Consider the following 20,935-nt stretch of genomic DNA (forward strand, 5'->3'; position numbering starts at 1 on the left):
CGCATAACTGCGTTAGAGCTTCTTTTCTTTCTAATTTTTGACCCGACCCAACTTCGATTTATATCCCTTGAAGCTCATTTTTTAGCCAAAATTTGATATTTTAGAGAGAGGTGAGAGCACTTTAGAGAGAGAAAGTGAAGACTTGGTCAATTATCCATCAATTCTTGTTCAAGGTTTGAAGATTTCACAAGGATCTTGCTAGGGCTTCAAAGAGGTAAGAATTTCTTTCCTCAATCCTTCAATTTCGGGTTTAGAATAAGAATGGGTGATTTATAGTACGATTCTTGGGTGTAAGAGTCTCTTGTATACATACCTATAAGGTTGTGGAAAGATTGTTAAGTTCAAATGGGTAAGGATTGGGTTGAAAATGGTAGAAATCTTCATAGATTTTAATTGAAGATTTGAGGGTCGAGTTGGTGTCGGATTTTGGTGAAATTTATATGGTTGGACTCGTGGTTAGATGAGCGTTCATATCCTATAACTTTTGTCGGGTTCTAAGACGTGGGCCCTACGGGCGATTTTTGAGTTAATTTCGGATTTTATTGGGAAAATTAGTATTTTCTTATGGAATTAATTACAATAATTGGTATTGACTAAATCGAATTAATTGTGGCTAGATACGAGGCTTTTGGAGACCAATTCTCGTGGAAAGGGCATAGAGGAATAAAGAATTGCACGGTTTGAGGTAAGTAACAGTTTTAAATCTGGTCCTGACGGTATTAAACCCCGAATTTTGGTATCATGTGATTATTTTGGAGGTGACGCACATGCTAGGTGACGGGCGTGTTGGCGTGCACCGTGGGGATTGTGACTTGGCCAGTCCTGGGAAACTGTAAAGTTGAATAATTTGTTGTTAGCTATATGCCCTCTATGTTTTGATAAAATTTGACTGTAAATCATGTTAGAAATCAGGCTTAGGCTATGTGATAGTACTGTTGGGGACCCACAGAGGTCGTGTACTGGTTGAATTGCCTGCTAAATGCTATATTTACTCAGTCTCAGTTTTTACTTGCATATTTTATCTCAGTCTTTATTATTATTATTGATACATCATATCATTGTTGTTTGGGCTGATTCATGATTATTGAGAGCCCGAGAGACTGGAGAGATTTATGACTGAGGGAGGCCGACGGCCTGATTGTGAGAATATTTTATGTATCGAGGCTGCCCGCCTGCAGCAAGCCTTATTGGCTTATTATAGCACGTGAATTGGCCGTGCGGATCCTTATATTATTATTGCACATGAGTTGGCCGTGCAGCACGTGAGTTGGCCGTGCGGATCCAGACATTTATATTATGGCATGTGAGTTGTCCGTGCTTATAGCGCTTGGGCTGTAGGAGCCCCTCATGAGTCTGTACACCCCCAATGAGCGCGGGTACCTATTGAGTGAGGGCTGGGAACCCAGGGAGTGATGAGGGCTGGGAGCCCAGTGAGCGATTGATGTCCTGAGAGGTTGTACTTGATTTCCATTTATTGTTGCATTTAGTTGCTATCTGTCATTGTCGTGAAATCTCTGAAAGATTGTTGATATATGGATTACATGAACAGGAACTGTATAAAAATTGATTTGACATTAAACTGCCAAATTTGATAGATGTCTATTCTTTGCTGGGATTACTGGAAATGAACCACAACTGTGTAGCTCGTTACTATCTTCAGTTCCTTATTTATTATTGTTACTTGCTCAGTTGGCTGTACTCATACTACACCCTGCACTTCGTGTGCAGATCCAGGTGTTCCCGAACATAGCGGGTGTTGATTCTTCCGTACAGCTGATTTTTCGGAGATTCAGAGGTAGCTGCCGTATTTTGCAGACCTTGTCTCTCCTTCCCTATCTCTGTATTACTATATTTTTGGTCTTAGAATATTGTAGACCGTACTTTCCCAGATTTGTATTCATATTATATGCTCATGTACTCAGTGACACCAGGTTTTGGGAGTGTTGTATCGGATTTTTGCTAAGATTTTGGTATTGTATTAAACGTTACGTTTTTAAATTGAAAGAAAATCGTGAATTATTGATGTTGTCGGCTTGCCTAGTACTGAGATAGGCGCCATCATGACAGGTTAGGATTTTGGGTCGTGACAGCTTTACATAAAGGTTTTAGAAAGATCTTATAAAGATGGAAGTGGTAATATTACTAAAGCCATATACCCACCTCAAGCACCTTTTGTTTTACCTAATAATACAGGTATTACGTTTACTGCATTTTAAAAATTTATTGATGAAGATGTTGCTGCAGTCAGCATCGCAGAAATTAATAATTTAATTTCTCAAAATAATTATTTAAGTTTATATGTTAAAGTTTTGGGTGAACATATCAGTTCTCTAGATAAAAAATTTAATGAATTAACAGTTTTGATAAAGGAAATGAGTACTAGCAAGAAGATAACTGATATTGCCTCTACTTTAGGAAGCAAATCAGAAGCTCAAATTATTCTTACTCATGTTCAAAGACCCCCTGAGATTCAGGATTTTAAATTCATATTGTTAAATGATTTAGAAGAACTTCTTGATAAAAAGTTATCTGGTTTAAATATTAAACCTATTGATTTATCAAAAAACCTTTACTGATAAATTAGATACTACTTCTGATTATAAAGATGAAGTCTGGTCAGAGTTTAATAACCTGTGGAGGAGGCCACTTGGGAGACCGAGCGAGAGATGCGGAGCAGATATCCACGCCTATTCGAGACTCCAGGTATGTTTCTAGACCCGTTCGAGGACGAACGGATGTTTAAGAGGGGGATGATGTAATGACCCGGCCGGTCGTTTTGAGAGTTATAACCTTATTTTCCCCATTCCTACTTCTTTTTTGTGTTATTCAGCTATATTATGTTATATCGGGTTAGTTGGTTCGAGTCCGGAAGGAACTCGGGGTGAAATGAGACACTTAGTCTCATAATTGAAAATTTTAAGTTAGAAAAGTAGACCGGATTTGGACCTATATGTAAACTACCTCGGATTTGAATTTTGATGATTCCAATAGCTCCATATGGTGATTTTGGGCTTAGGAGCGTGTCCGGAATATTATTTGAAAGTCCGTAGAGGAATTAGGATTGAAATACCGAACGTTTTATTTTTGAGAAGTTTGATTGGGGGGTTGACTTTTTGATATCGGGGTCGGAATCCGATTCTGAAAATTGGAATACCTCTGTTATGTCATTTAGGACTTGTGTGCAAAATTTGAGGTCAATCGGACGTGATTTGATAGGTTTCGGAGTTGTTTGTAGAAATTAGAAATTCCAACGTTCATTAGGCTTGAACTGGGGTGTAATTCATGGTTTTAGCATTGTTTAAAGTGATTTGAGGATTAAACTAAGTTCGTATGATATTTTAGGACTTGTTGGTATATTTGGTTGAGGTCCCGAGGGCCTCGGGTGAGTTTCGGATGGTTAACGGATCAAAAATTGAACTAGAACAGCTGCTGCAATTTCCTTCTGTTGGAAATTTCTTCTGCCCGGAAAATCGAGCCCAGATCGAGCTCAGGGTCGAGGGCTACGATCGAAGCCCAGATTGAGCTTAGGGTCGAGGGCCAAGATCGAAGCCCAGATCGAGGGCCAAGATCGAGGGCCACGATCGAAGCCATGATCGAGCCCAGAGTTGAGGGCCACGATCGAAGCCCAGATTGAGCTCCGGACCGAGGACCAGGATCGAGGACCTCGATCGAAGGACAAGATCGAGGCAGAACCGAGGATGTCTGGGCAGAATTATAAATATAGGGACTTCGTCCCATTTGCCATTTTTGACAAATTGGAGCTTGGGGAGAGGCGATTTTTGATATATTTTCAAGGAAAACTTGAGGTAAGTCACTTGTGATCATTTTTACTCCATAATATTGAATTATCATCGAGTAATCCGACTAGATTTCATGATTTTGAGGTGTAAATCAAAGATTGAAACTTAGAAATTTGGAAATAAGATTTGTAGATTTGAGGGTCGAGTTGAGGTCGGATTTTGGTAAAATTGGTATGGGTAGACTCGTGGTTGGATGGGCTTTCGGATTTTCTAACTTTTGTCGGGTTCCGAGACGAGGGCCCCACGGGCAAATTTTGAGCCAATTTCGGGTTTTGGTCTAATTTTGAAGCTTTTCTTGTGGAATTCATTCCATTAGCGTATATTGATGGTATTATACTGATTGTCAATAGATTTGGAGCATTTGGAGGCCGAGTCTAGAGGCTAAAGCATTACGGGGTAGAGATTTGACCAGTTTGAGGTAAGTAACGATTGTAAATCTAGTCCTGAAGGTATGAAACCCCGGATTTCATATCATTTTACTACTTTGAGGTGACGCACATGCTAGGTAACGGGCGTGTGGGCGTGCACCATTGGGGATTTGTGACTTTGTCCATCCTGTAGCAACTGTAAAGTTGCATATTTTGTTGAAACTATATGATACTTATATGTTTTAGAAAGAGTTTCTGTAAATTGGGCTGAATGCCATGTTTAGGCCTTATGCCAGTAGAAATGATCACAAGGGACTTACCTCAAGTTTTCCTTGAAAATATATCAAAAATCGCCTCTCCCCAAGCTCCAATTTGTCAAAAATGGCAAATGGGACGAAGTCCCTGTTTTTATAATTCTGCCCACACATCCTCGGTTCTGCCTCGATCTTGGCCTTCGATCGAGGTCCTCGATCCTGGTCCTCGGTCCGGAGCTCAATCTGGGCTTCGATCGTGGCCCTCGACTCTGGGCTCGATCATGGACCTCGATCTTGGCCCTCGATCTGGGATTCGATCGTCGCCCTCGACCCTGAGCTCGATCTGGGCTTCGATCGTAGCCCTCGACCCTGAGCTCGATCTGGGCTCGATTTCTGGGCAGAAGAAATTTCCAACAGAAGGAAATTGCAGCAGCTGTTCTAGTTTAAGTTTTGATCCTTTAACCATCCGAAACTCACCCGAGGCCCTCGGGACCTCAATCAAATATACCAACAAGTCCTAAAACATCATACGAACTTAGTTTAATCCTCAAATCACTTCAAACAATGCTAAAACCATGAATTACACCCTAATTCAAGCCTAATGAATGTTGAAATTTCTAATTTCTATAAACAACTTCGGAACCTATCAAATCACGTCTGATTGACCTCAAATTTTGCACACAAGTCCTAAATGACATAACAGAGGCATTCCAATTTTCAGAATCGGATTCCGACCCCGATATCAAAAAGTCAACCCCCTGGTCAAACTTCTCAAAAATAAAACTTTCGGCATTTCAAGCCTAATTCCTCTACGGACTTCCAAATAATATTCTGGACATTCTCCTAAGCCCAAAATCACCATATAGAGCTATTGGAATAATCAAAATTCAAATCTGAGGTCGTTTACATATAGGCCCATATCCGGTCCACTTTTCTAACTTAAAATTTTCAATTATGAGACTAAGTGTCTCATTTCACCCCGAGTTCCTTCCGGACTCGAACCAACTAACCCGATATAACATAATATAGCCGAATAACACAAAAAAGAAGTAGGAATGGGGAAAACAGGGTTATAACTCTCGAAACGACCGGCCGGGTCGTTACATTATCCCCCAAAAGAATAGTAAGTATGTTGATAAACCTAGAATGCAAACTTATTATTATAATTGCCCTACTCCTCAAGATGTGTTAATAGAAGAACGAGATTGGAATCAGACTAATACGTCTTATAGTGGTTCCAAAATTTATGAATTGAATCTTGATGATTTAACTGATAGACAATTGACTATTCTTGTGCATAGAATGCTTATGTATGCAACTATCTGTAAAACTGTAAAAAATATAGATAGAACTATTTGCAAAATGATTATTGCAGGTTTTACTGGCCAGCTTCGTGGCTAGTGGGATAATTATTTAACTACTGAAGAAAAGGCGATGATTATTAATGTAATAGCCACTGACGAAGGAGTTGATAACTTAGGCATGGCTCTAGTGAAAAATAGAGAAGATGCTGTTTACACCCTTGTTCTTACCATATTAGAACATTTCGATGATCGATTTACCAATCAGAACGAGACTGTCTGTACTCTGCTAAATGGCCTTAGATGTAGGACCTTAAGCGAGTTTAGATGGTATAAAGATACTTTTATGAGTAGAGTAATGGAATTACCCGAAAATAAGTATGAACATTGGAAAGCTAAGTTTATAGATGGCCTTCCCTCCTTATTTGCTGAAAGAGTAAGAAAAACTCTAAGGGGTAGTTACGGAAAAATTCCGTACAAAGATTATACCTATGGAAAATTGATAGGAGTATGCACACAAGAAGGATTAAACTTGTGTAATGAGTTAAAATTGTCCAGACAGCTTGAGATAGATAAGCTTAAGGAAAAATCACAATTAGGAGACTTTTGCACCCAGTTCGGTTTACCCGAGACTTCTGCTCATAGCAAGAAAAAGAAAAATAGGTATCATAGATATCCTAACCCAGACAGTCCTTATAAGAAAAAGAGATCGAGATATAGATCCAAAGAAGAGTGTGATGCTAGGAAAGCTCATCGCAAGTCTACTAGATTTATGAAAAATAGGTCTAAGCGAGATCTTATATTAAGTGTTATAAATGTGGGAAATTTGGCCATATAGCTCCAAATTGTAAGCTTCAAAAGCTGAAAACCTTAGAACTAGACGATGAGTTACGTGATAAGGTTTATGGTTTGTTATACACTTCTGGATCAGAATCTGATTATAATTCTGAGTTAGAATCTGAAGCTGAAGTCGATTTACTTGATTTATCTGATAGTGATAAAAATATTGATAATACTTGTACAGCTTGCAAAGGTAATACATGTACTTGTGATGATGATGAATTTTATAAATTACAATCTCAATTTTATGATTTGAACATGAAAACTATTACATCTGATAATGTAATAGAACTTTTAAAAGAAGTTACTAATGATAAACTTCGTGAAAAAATTATAAATTTGGTTTCAAGTTCAAGTTATAGTTCTTCAAAACCTTTTGAAAAACAAAAGAACGAATTTGAATATTCTGCGCCTTATTCTTTGTCAGAAATTAATAACCGACTTAATAATAAAATTACACCAACCAAAGATGCTTCTTTCGATGATTTGAAGGTTGAAATTGAAAGTTTAAAAAGGGAGATTAAATCTCTTAAACAAAATCAAATGATTTGTGATCACAGGATTACTCAGATAGAGAAAAATAATTCCGTAACTGAGTTTTCTAATGATAAAAACAAAGGTATTTCTGAAAATGATATTGAGGAAGAGCCTATTAGACTTGATTCTAAACATGATATGTTTTTTGCAATGATACAAATTGTTACTGCCCATAAATGGTATATCAAATGTACTATTCTAATTGATTATAGTTTTTCTATTACAAATATTGCTATGATTGATAGTGGAGCTGATGTTAGCTGCATTCACGAAGGTTTAGTACCTACTAAATATTTTCAAAAAACTACTCATATGGTTAAATCTGCATCAGGACATGCTTTAGATATAAAGTATAAATTGCCTAATATGGGTATTTGTCAGAATAAAGTCTGCATTCCTTACTTCTTTTTATTGGTTAAAAATGAGTTATACCTTCCAATTATACTTGGAATACCTTTTATTAACGATATTTATCCTTTTACTAGCATAGACTCAAAAGGATAGAAAGATAAGTTATATTTTTGTTACAGAACCCGTAACTAGAGATATAAATGCTTTAATTTATATGAAGCAAAGACATATTGATTCGTTACAGTTAGAATTATTTAGTATGAATATATTTGACACTTTAAAATCCATTAAAGTACAGGAAAAGATTAAATTGATTTCCGAATAAATTGCTATTGATATTTGTGCTGAGCATCCTAGTGCTTTTTGGAATCGAAAAAAAGTATATTGTCACTCTTCCATATGAAGATAATTTCTCTGAGGATGATATTCCTACTAAATTCTCGGCCTTGTCAGATTAACGCTGAATTGGTAGAATTCTGCAAAAAGAGATTGATAATTTGTTACAAAAGGGTTTGATAAAACCCTCAAAATCTCCTCGGTCTTGCACAGCTTTTTATGTTAATAATGCTGCTGAAAAGGAACGTGGTATTCCTAGATTGGTTATTAATTATAAACCTTTAAATAAGTATTTAAAATGGATAAGGTATCCCATTTCCAATAAAAAGAATTTATTATCAAGATTATATGATGCCAATATATTTTCAAAGTTTGATTTAAAATCTGGTTATTGGCAGATTCAATTATTTAAAGAGCATACTTATAGAACTGCTTTTAATGTTCCATTCGGGCAATATGAATGGAATGTTATGCCTTTTGGTTTAAAGAATGCCCCTTCTGAATTTCAAAAAATCATGAATGATATATTTAATCCTTACCTGGATTTCATCATTGTTTATATTGATGACATTTTGATATTCTCTAAAACATTTGAAATGCATAATAAGCATCTATATATCTTTAAAAAGATTGTTATACAAAATGGTTTAGTTATTTCAAAACCAAAAATGAGTTTATTTCAAACAAATGTTCGATTTTTAGGACATAATATTTGTCAAGAAAAAATTACTCCTATACAAAGATCGATTGATTTTGCATCAAAATTTCCTGATGTTATTACTAACAGAACTCAATTACAGAGATTTTTGGGAAGTTTATATTATATATCCCCTTTTTATAACAATTTATCTCGGGATTTGGCCCCTTTATACGACAGACTAAAGAAGGATCATAAAAAATCTTGGACTGATAGTCATACTGCTTTGGTTAAAAATATTAAACAACGGGTTAAGTCTTTACCTTGTTTAACTCTTGTTAATCCAGCTTGGCAAAAACTTATTGAGACAGATGCGTCTAATATTGGCTATGGTGGGATTTTAAAACAAGTTAATCCCTACAATAATTGTGAATATTTGATAAGATTTTATTCTGGAAAGTGGACTGAAGCTCAGAAAAAATATGCTACTGTGGCCCATGAAATGTTGACTATTGTCAAATGTGTTCTAAAATTTCAGGATGATTTATACAATCAAAAGTTTTTGATAAAAACTGATACTCAATCTGTCAAATATATGTTTAACAAAGATTTTAAACATGATACTTCGAAATTAATATTTGCAAGGTGGCAGGCTCAATTAGCTCCTTTTGACTTTGAAATTCAGTATAAAAAGAGAATTGATAATTCTCTTCCTGATTTCTTATCCCGTGAATATTGAAATTAATCATGAATTTCTATAAAACTTTTCTAAATGAAAAAACGTTAATCACTATTTTGAAAGTGGTTAAGTTATATAGAGACTTACCAAACCTTATAATTGAAAACATTATTGATAATATTGTCAAAAATGAATATATGGAAGACTATTATTTATCTGAAGAAATTAGTGATAATATGGAAGACTATTATTTATCTGAATAAAATGAATTGTTAGATTTGCAGCATGGACGCTTCGTGGGCCAGAGGTAGAGGAAGAGGCAGAGGGGGAAGATCATCCCCAGGAAAATCATATTCTCAAGGATCGTCATACGGATCCTCGTCAAACTCCCCAGTAATACATTGGAAAGAAAGAGTTTAGTTAATAAGAAGATATCCCTCAAAGGCGAATCTTCATCAACACCTTCTATTCATTTGGAATATATTCCAGAAGACAGCCCGTTATACGGTCATTTGCAGGTTGGCTGCTCAAAAGCAAAGTGATACGTTTGCTTCAATTGCCAAAGAGGACACTGATGATATAAAGTTCTATGAAAAATTGTCTAAAAAAGAAATGATATTTCTTTTAGAAAATTTTGAGATATAGAGAAAAGATGAACCCTGGAAGATATTCCAAAGGTATTTAATTAATGGATTATATTATCCGGGTGAGTCATACAAAACCCGTTCTTATTATGAGACTATTCTCACCAGCACATGTAGTGCATAATTTCAGCACTTTTCCGGTTATAGCACGGATGAGAATGTTTATAACTTCTCAAAAATTATTATTAAACAGATTATATCTGTTGAAGATTGGGGGATTTCCACAATGAAAGAAAGGCAGTGTCACGACCCAAAAATCCTACTAGTCGTGATGGCACCTAACCCAACCCGCTAGGTAAGCCAACTTTTGATTATCCAATTTCAATAACAATTATTAAAGTAATTTAAGTGAATAAACATCTTAATCTTATACATCCCCCAAGAACTAGTAGTAAAAATCATGAGCTTCTAAGAATAGAGTATACAAAGAGGAAATGAAATAAATATATAGTCTGTTTGAATAATACATAAACAGAGCTTTTATAAATCTAAGGCTACCCTGAACAAAAGGCAGCTACAACAGGTACGCAGGTACATCTTCAAGTCCCGCAACCATCGAGCACAGCAACAACAGCAGCCAACATCTGCACGCAATGAGCAGAAGTGTAGTATCAATAAAGCGACAACATATACTGAGTAAGTAACAAACCTAGCCGTAGGTTAAAAGTAGTGACGAGCTTCCACCAAGGTCGGGTCCAAAACCAATAGTCCACAACAATCCATTACAACATAAAGCTAATAATACCAGAAGTAACTCAGGGATAAAATACCCAGCCAGATCATGATTTCAAAAATAGTAGTTCTTCCTTTCAAATACCTCAGTGAAAACCCAAATCGTTTGCCGAAGTTTCCAATAATATAAATAGTTTGAAAACAATAAATTTCTCTAAAAATATTCTCAATAATAAATAATATATTTCATTTTCCTTCCGGATAACCCGTGTAAAACAAATGCATCACTATGCCCATCTGTCAAAACAATGTGTGAGAAATCATGAATGATATAATGCAGTACAACACGAGGAAATACATCTCTATGCATGTATATCATGTGTGCATGCCAATGCAATGCAACTCATTGATAAAATCATAAACAGCGCCTCGGGATGAACATCACTCATATACAGCCCCTCGGGCAAAACCTCACAGTCACTCGTGCCACTCGGGCATACCTCACAATCACTCTTGCCACTCGGGCATACTTCACAATCACCCATGCCTCCCAGTCACTCAGCACTCGGCACTCGGCACTCGCACTGAGTAGGTACTTGCGCTCACTGGGGGTGTGTACAGTCTCCAGAGGGGCTCCTTCAGCCCAAGCACTATAATCTGTACGGACAACTCACGTGCTATAATAATAAAGTATGCTGCAGGCGGGCAGCCCCGATCCACACTCATCCTCACAAATCAAGCCCTCGGCCTCACTCAGTCATAAATATGCTGCAAGCGGACAGCCCCGATCCACACTCATCCTCACAAATCAGGCCCTCGGTCTCACTCAGTCATAAACCTCTCAAGCCACTTGGGCATTTCAGTAAAACAGGGAATTCGGCCCAAAACATTTATATGCATCAAAATAGAGTCATAAAACTGAGTTATGATATGTAATTAAATGAATATGACTGAGTATGAATTTTCTATTTAACACAATAATTCACAGCAATGTGACCTCTGTGGGTCCCAATAATACTGGCACATAGCCTCAACATGATTTTTAATATGCTTTTCAGCTCAATTTCTTTAACTCATAAAACCACATGAAAAATGCCAAGATCATTTAACTACAAAATTCTACAGAAACAATTATGTCATAATTTCTGTAGTGCACGCCCATGCGCCCATCACCTAGCATGTGCGTCACCTCCCAACAATTCACAAAATACATATATTCAGGGTTCATACCCTCAACTCCAAGATTAGAAGAGTTACTTACCTCGAACAAGCCAAATCCAATGTCGAGCAAGCTAAGCAATGCTCCAAAAATTCCACTCTGCGTGTATCAACTTCCAAACAGCTCGAATCTAGTCACAATTAATTTGATTTAGCCCACAAATTTTATAGGAATTAATTCCATATCAAAATACTAATATTTCAACAAAATCTGAAATTACGCCCCAAAAATCACCCGTGGTGCCCACTTCTCGGAATCCGACGAAAGTCACAAAATATTAACACCCATTTAACCATGAGTTCAACCATATAAATTTTACTCAAATCCAACATCAACTCGACCCTCATATCTCCAAATTAAACCAAGAGGGTTTTCACAAATTTTTCCAACTTAATTAACCAATTAAATGCTAAAAACAATCATGGATTCGGGTAATTTAACCAATATTGAGTTAAGAACACTTACCCCGTTGTTTCTTCTGAAAATCTCCCAAATTTTCCTCAATCCAAGCTCCAAATCTGTAACGATCCGGCCAGTCATTACAGCTCGAGCTGGAGCTGCTGCTTCTGCTATTTCCGCACCTGCGGAAGAAAGGGCCGCAGGTGCGAGACCGCTGGTGCGTGTGGGAAGTGCGCATGTGCGGGCGATGCTGGGCCGAAGCTGGGAATGCAGGTGCGAAGAATTGGCCGTATCTGCGAGCCCGCAGGTGGGAAGACTTGAGCACAGATGAGAAGTTTGGACTGGTTTCACAGATGCGCTCCTGGGACCGCAGATGCGAGTCCGCAGGTGTGAGGAAGGGGTTCGCAGATGCGGAATCTATGTGATTAAGTTCGTTGCACAGGTGCGCACCAGTGTCCGCAGATGCCGAAGCGCGGGTGCGAGAAAATGGCCGCAGGTGCGAGAAACCTGGGCATAAACTATAAATAGAATCCTTCGTGAATTTGGTTCATTTCTACCATTTCTATTCAGCTTTTGGAGCTTTTGGGAGAGATTTGAATAGGGAAACAAGGGGGTTTCATTGAGGTAAGTTACTTGAGCCCTAATACTTGTATATATGGTGATTTTCCGTTATTTAATCATGGTAATTAGTGAAAATGAGGGGTTAGGGCTTGGAAATTTTGGAAAAGTAATTTAAGGATTTGAAGGACCAAACGTTGTCGGATTTTGATGAATTTGGTATGGTTAAACTCGTGAGTGAATGAGCTTTCTAGTTTTGTAAATTTTGTCAGATTTCGAGACATGGGCCCCACAGGCGATTTTTTAGCCAATTTCGGGTTTTGGTCTAGTTTTGTAGTTTTTCTTGTGGAATTCATTCCATTAGCGTATATTGATGCTATTGTTCTGATTGTGAATAGATTCGGAGCATTTGGAGGCCGAGTCTAGAGGCAAGATCATTCCGGGTTAGAGATTTGACCGGTTTGAAGTAGGTAACGATTGTAAATCTAGTACTAAGGGTATGAAACCCCGGATTTTGTATCATTCTACTATTTTGAAGTGACACACATGCTAGGTGACGAGCGTGTGGGCGTGCACCATTGGGAATTTGTGACTTGGTCCGTCCCGTAGAAACTGTAAAGTTGCATACTTTGTTGAAACCACTTGATACTTATATCTTTTAGAAAGAATTTCTGTAAATTGGGCTGAATGCCATGTTTGGGCCTTGCGCCAATGTTGTTTCGACCCTTAGGGGCTGTTTCTTACCATCCTCTCACTGTTTTTGAATGAAAATCTATACTCAGTCATGTTTATACTTGCTTACCGCATAACTCAGTTTTATGACTCTATTTTGATGCATATAAATATTTTGGGCCGAATGCCCTGTTTTACTGAAATGTCCGAGTGGCTCGATTTGTGAGGATGAGTTTGGATCAGGGCTGCCCGCATGCAGCATCCTTTATGAATGAGTGAGGCCGAGGGCCTGATTTGTGAGGATGAGTGTGGATCGGGCCTGCCCACCTGCAGCATACTTTATTATTATCGCACGTGAGTTGTCCGTGCAGATTATAGTGCTTGGGCTGAAGGAGCCCCTCCAGAGTCTGTACACACCCCCAGTGAGCGCAGGTACCTAATGAGTGCGAGTGCCGAGTGCTGAGTGACTGGGAGGCATGAGTGATTGTGAGGTTTGCCCGAGTGGCAAGAGTGATTGTGAGGTATGCCCGAGTGGCACGAGTGATTATGAGGTTTGCCCGAGGAGCTGTATATGAGTGATGGTTTGCCCGAGGGGCTGTTTATGATTTCATCATTTTTGCTCACCTTTGCATTGAGCCTTCATTTGAAAAACTGTTGGAAAAATGTCTTTAAAATGATTTTTACTGGAACTGGGTTTAAACGAGATGTTTGATTCAAATCCTGATTTTTAAGAGCTTGTGGTATTTTACTGAGATTTCCTGATATGAACGTTATATGCTTTATTGCTCGTCACTACTGCTCAGTCTTTATTTATTGTTGTTACTTACTGAGTTGGCGTAGTCACATTACTCCCTGCACCTTGTGTGCAGATTCAGGTGTAGCTGGGCACGGTAGCGGTTATTGAGCGTTCTGGTTGCAGATTTTTCCGAGGATAGCAAGGTAGCTGCCTGGCGATCGCAGCCCTGCTGTTCTCCTCTTATCTTCCTCTAGTTGTATTTAGCTATTTTCCAGGCTGAGTTAGCCTTGATATTTTTAGACAGATTGTAGTAGATGCTCATGACTAGTGACACCCCGATGTCGGAATTTTCTTTTCTGCACTTCTATTCTTCTTTGATTTGAACTCTTTAAATGGAGGTTTTATGTTAAATAACCTTGGAATTATCTAAAAAATGAAAATATTGGTTTGTTTTGGAAATGAGTCAGCTTGCCTAGTTCCATGATAGGCGCCATCACGACAGGGGTTAGTTTTGGGTCGTGATAGATTGATATCAGAGCCTAGGTTACATAGGTCTCACAAGTCATGAGCGGGTTTAGTAGAGTCTTGCGGATTGGTACGGAGAGGTGATGCTAGGGATATGACTATTGGTGATGACGAGGTTCTGAGAATGTAGGGACGGATATGTGTGCCTAATATAGATGGGCTTCGAGAGCTGATTCTTGAGGAAACCCACAGCTCGCGGTATTCCATCCATCTGGGTGCTGCGAAGATGTACCAGGATTTGAGGCAGCACTATTGGTGGAGGCGGATGAAGAAGGATATAGTTGGGTTTGTGGCTCGATATCTAAGATATCAGCAGTTTAGGTATGAGCATCAGAGACCGGGTGACTTGCTTCAGAGGTTAGAGATCCCAGAGTGCAAGTGGTAGCGGATCACTATGGACTTTGTAGCTGGGCTCCCACGGACTTCGAGGAAGTTCGATGCTATTTGGGTTATTGTGGATCGGCTGACCAAGTCCGCGCACTTCATTCCAGTTGGTACTACTTACTCTTCAGAGCGGTTGGCTAAAATTTACATCCGAGAGATAGTTTGCCTGTATGGTGTCCCAGTTTCCATCATTTCAGATAGGGGTACTCAGTTCACATCGCAGTTTTGGAGGGCCGTGCAGCGAGAGTTGGGCACTCAGGTTGAGTTAAGCACAACTTTTCAGCCTCAGACGGACGGGAAGTCCGAGCGCACTATTCAGATATTTGAGGACATGTTGCGCGCTTGTGTCATTGACTTTGGGGGTTCATGGGACCAGTTTCTGCCACTCGCGGAGTTTGCATATAACAATAGTTATCAGTCGAGTATTCAGATGGCTCCGTACGAGGCTTTGTATGGGAGGAGGTGTAGATCTCCGGTTGGATGGTTTGAGCTGGGTGAGGCTAGGCTCTTATGTATAGACTTGGTTTAGGACGCATTAGATAAGGTGAAATTGATTCAGGAGCGGCTTCGCACGGTGCGGTCCAGGCAGAAGTGCTACGCGGATAGGAAGGTCCGTGATGTTTCTTTTATGGTTGGGGAGAAGGTTTTGCTGAAGGTATCACCCGTGAAGGGTGTTATGAGGTTTGGGAAGAGGGGCAAGTTGAGCCCCCGGTTCATTGGGTCTTTTGAGGTGCTTCAGAGGACTGGAGAGGTAGCTTATAAGCTTGCCTTGCCACCCAGCTTGTCGAGTGTGCATCCAGTGTTTCATGTTTCCATGCTCCGGAAGTATATTGGAGATCCGTCCCATGTTTTGGATTTCAACACGGTTCAGTTGGAGGGTGATATGACTTATGATGTGGAGCCGGTGGCTATTTTGGATCGGCAGGTTCGAAGGTTGAGGTCAAAGGATATAGCTTCAGTAAAGGTGCAATGGAGAGGTCAGCCTGTAGAGGAGGCCACCTAAGAGACCGAGCGGGAGATGCGGAGCAGATATCCACGCCTATTCGAGATTCCAGGTATGTTTCTAGACCCATTCGAGGACGAACGAATGTTTAAGAGGGGGAGGATGTAACGACCCGGTCGGTCGTTTCGAGAGTTATAACCTCGTTTTCCCCATTTCTACTTCTTTTTGTGTTATTCAACTATATTATGTTATATCGGGTTAGTTGGTCCGGGTCCGGAAGGAACTCGGAGTGAAATGAGACACTTAGTCTCATAATTGAAAATTTTAAGTTAGAAAAGTGGACCGGATATGGACCTATGCGTAAACGACCTCGGATTTGAATTTTGATGATTCCAATATCTCCGTATGGTGATTTTGGGCTTAGGAGCGTGTCCGGAATATTATTTGGAAATCCGCAGAGGAATCTGGCTTGAAATGCCAAAAGTTTTATTTTTTGAGAAGTTTGACCGGGGGGTTGAGTTTTTGATATCGGGGTCGGAATGGAATTCTGAAAGTTTGGACTGGTTTCGCAGATGCGCACTGGGACGGTAGATGCGAGTCCGCAGGTGCGAGGAAGGGGGCCGCAGATGCGGAATCTGTGTGATAAAGTGAGTTGCGCATGTGCGCACCAGTGTCCGCAGATGCGGAAGCGCGGGTGCGAGAAAATGGCCTTAGGTGCGAAAAACCTAGGCAGAAACCATAAATAGAACCCTTCGTGAATTTGGTTCATTTCCACCAATTCTATTCAGTGTTTGGAGCTTTTGGAAGAGATTTGAAGAGGGAATCAAGGGGGTTTTATTGAGGTAAGTTACTTGAGCCCTAATACTTGTATATATGGTGATTTTTCGTTGTTTAATCATGGTAATTAGTGAAAATGAGGGGTTAGGGCTTGGAAATTTTGGAAAAGTAATTTAAGGATTTGAAGGACCAAACGATGTCGGATTTTGATGAATTTGATATGGTTAGACTCGTGAGTGAATGAGCTTTCTAGTTTTGTGAATTTTGTCGAATTTCGAGACGTGGGCCCCACAGGCAATATTTGAGCCAATTTCGGGTTTTGGTTTAATTTTGTAGTTTTTCTTGTGGAATTCATTCCATTAGCATATATTGATGGTATTGTACTAATTGTGAATTGATTCGGAGCATTTGGTGGCCGAGTCCAGAGGCAAGATCATTGCGGGTTAGAGATTTGACCGGTTTGAGGTAAGTAACGATTGTAAATCTAGTACTGAGGGTATGAAACCCCTGATTTCGTATCATTCTACTATTTTAAAGTGACGCACATGCTGGGTGACGGGCGTGTGGGCGTGCACCGTTGGGGATTTGTGACTTGGTCCATCCCATAGCAACTGTAAAGTTGCATACTTTGTTTGAAACCATTTGATATTTATGTTTTAGAAAGAATTTCTGTAAATTGGGTTGAATGCCATGTTTGGGCCTTGCGCCAATGCTGTTTGGACCCTTAGGAGCTGTTTCTTACCATCCTCTCACTGTTTTTGAATAAAAATCTATACTCAGTCATGTTTATACTTGTTTACTGCATAACTCAATTTTATGACTCTATTTTGATGCATATAAATGTTTGGGCCGAATGCCCTATTTTACTGAAACGCCCGAGTGGCTTGATTTGTAAGGATGATTGTGGATCGGGGTTGCCAGCCTGCAGCATACTTTATGACTGAGTGAGGCCGAGGGCCTAAATTATGAGGATGAGTGTGGATCGGGACTGCCCGCCTGCAGCATACTTTATTATTATCGCACGTGAGTTATCCGTGCAGATTATAGCGCTTTGGCTGAAGGAGCCCCTACAGAGTCTGTACACACCCCAAGTGAGCGCAGGTACCTACTGAGTGCGAGTGCTGAGTGACTGGGAGGCATGAGTGATTGTGAGGTATGCCCGAGTGGCAAGAGTGATTGTGAGGTATGCCCGAATGGCACGAGTGACTGTGAGATTTGCCCGAGGGGCTGTTTATGATTTCATCATTTTTTCTCACCTTTGCATTGAGCCTTCGTTTGAAAAACTGTTGGAAAAATGTCTTTAAAATGATTTTTACTGGAATTGGGTTTAAACGAGATGTTTGATTCAAATCCTGATTTTTAAGAGCATGTGGTATTTTACTGAAATTTCCTGATATGAACGTTATATACTTTATTGCTCGTCACTACTGCTCAGTCTTTATTTATTGTTGTTACTTACTGAGTTGGCGTACTCACGTTACTCCCTACACCTTGTGTGCAGATTCAGGTGTAGCTGGGCACGGTAGTGGTTATTGAACGTTCTGGTTGCAGATTTTCCCGAGGATAGATGAGTAGCTGCCTGGCGATCGCAGCCCTGCTCTTCTCCCTCTTATCTTCCTCTAGTTGTATTTAGCTATTTTCCAGGCTGAGTTAGCCTTAATATTGTTATACAGATTGTAGTAGATGCTCATGACTAGTGACACCCCGATGTTGGGCTTTACTTTTCCGCACTTCTGTTCTTCTTTGATTTGAACTCTTTAAATGGAGGTTTTATGTTAAATAACCTTGGAATTATCTAAAAAGTGAAAATATTGGTTTGTTTTGGAAATGAGTCGGCTTGCCTAGTTCCACGATAGGTGCCATCACGACAGGGGTTAGTTTTGGGTCGTGACAAAATCGTTAAAAATGGAAAATGGGACGAAGTCCCATTTTCTGAACTTAAACTTTCTGTCCAGACCTCTCTTCTTCGCGAACGCGAAGCACAAAATGTGCTTCCCAACATTTTCTTTTCGCGAACGCGAGACACTGCTCGCGAACGCGATGCTTAACAGAGCTCTTCTTCGCGAATGCGAGCTCCCCTTCGCGAACGCAAAGGCAAAACCAATGCCCACTATGTTTTCCCTTCGCGAACGCGATACCCCATACGCGAACGCGATACACAATCCAGCTTCTCTTCACGAACGCGAGACCCCCTCGCGAACGCGAAGAGTAAATCCTGCCTGCCACAAATTCCTCTTCGTGAACGCGAGGGCCCACTCGCGAACAGAAAGAGAAATCCGAAAAATGTAGCAACAGATATCAGCAATCTCACCAAGGCCAAAAATGATCCGTTAACCATCCAAAATTCACTCGAGCCCCTCGGGACCTCAACTAAATATACCAACAAGTCCTAAAATATCATACGGACTTAGTTGAACCCTCAAATCACCTCAAACAACGCTAAAACCATGAATTACACCCCGATTCAAGCCTAATGAACTTTGAAATTTCTAGTTTCTACAACTTGCGCCGAAACACATCAAATCACGTCTGATTGACCTCAAATTTTGCACACAAGTCATAAATGATATAACAGAGCTATTCTAATTTCCAGAATCGGATTCCGACCTCGATATCAAAAAGTCAACTCCCCGGTCAAACTTCCCAAAAATTCAACTTTCGGCATTTAAAGCCTAATTCCACTACAGACCTCCAAATAATTTTCCGGACACGCTCCTAATTCCAAAATTACCATACGGAGCTTTTGGAATTATTAGAATTAAATTCCGAGGTCGTTTACACATACGTCGACATCCGGTCACTATTTTAACTTAAGCTTTAAACCTTGGAACTAAGTGTTCCAATTCATTCCAAAACCTCACCAGACCCGAACCAATTACCCCGGCAATTCACACAATAACTGTAAAGTATAATTTGAGCAGTAAAGGGGGAAGCGGGGTTGTAATACTCAAAACAATCGGCCGGGTCATTACATTCTCCCCCACTTAAACATACGTTCGTCCTCGAACGTGCCAAGAGTTGCTTCCAATCCATCAAATCACTGTTCCATCTTACCACACACGTACCCGGGGTTGAACCCACGTCATCCTATTCCATATGAGCTGGAAAACACAATATAACTAAAATCATTGATTTAACTTTAGCCCATAAACCTTGGAATTTAATTTCCGACCTTTAGAATTTCTTTCAAGACACGAATCTTACATTTACACCCTGTATGAGTCTGAACAAGTTGTATCAAGCCATAACCATAACCATAACCACAGACACAATCACCTAACATATTACACAACTCGCATGCTCATAGCACCATTCCTGACCATAGTGACTACTCCAAAACCAACCAAATACTAGTATTAAACACATATCGAACCAAACCTCATCCCAAAATCTTCGTACACTGTTGATAGTAAAAGAAACACGCGAAATTTCATGACTACTTACCAGATCAACAAGTCACGGAGCTCTCTTGTCCCAACCAGAACCATAATCGATTTTTGAGCCGACTTTCAATATTATACTCCCGAATATACCGAATCAACCCTGATAGTACCCATTCCAGGTCCAATGACCTTATATTACTAAACATAACTGTTCCACAGATATACCGCACCAATATAACTCAGAGCCACAACTCGTGCCATCCGTGCACCAATATGCAACTATTCAAATGTACCTAGTCATGGAAAATGACTCAAATGAGAGAACTGCCTCGCTAGATTAACAAGTACCGCCACAACGAAATGCTGAAAATTCATCATTCACCGTAGAACCATCACCCGATCCTAACACAAGGTTCATACCTTAACATAACTCCTCTGCAATGCGTGACCCCATCCAAACGTTGGTCCATAATATGTACCTCGAGCCACCCCGCTAAAAATCAATAACCACAGAGAGGCAAAGGACAAAAAAAATGCCACTCAAAACCTGAAAGAACATAACCATCACTCTATCGGTCATGCAATACCCAAATACTCATCACACTCAAATTCCGCTATAAAGCTCAAATATAACTGCACCATCTGTGCACATAACCAATGAATCACAACTCCTCGTAGCATAAAGGAATAACTCACAGATCATTTGAGAACACAAATAAGTTCAACATCAACCGAATGACATATCCCTCAATAATAGCAGTATGGAGCCAACTCTTTCGGCTCGGTGTAGAATACACATCTTAATCGGGTCTACCTATGGACCCCCAGATCAACTCGGGTTACCCACAAATAGATAAAAATCCCACCAAAAATCCATAATGATTGAACCATAACATATTTCATTATTTGGCTAGCTCCGG

The sequence above is a fragment of the Nicotiana tomentosiformis genome, chromosome 2 (assembly GCF_000390325.3).
Source record: "Nicotiana tomentosiformis chromosome 2, ASM39032v3, whole genome shotgun sequence".
Taxonomy (NCBI): Eukaryota; Viridiplantae; Streptophyta; class Magnoliopsida; order Solanales; family Solanaceae; genus Nicotiana; species Nicotiana tomentosiformis.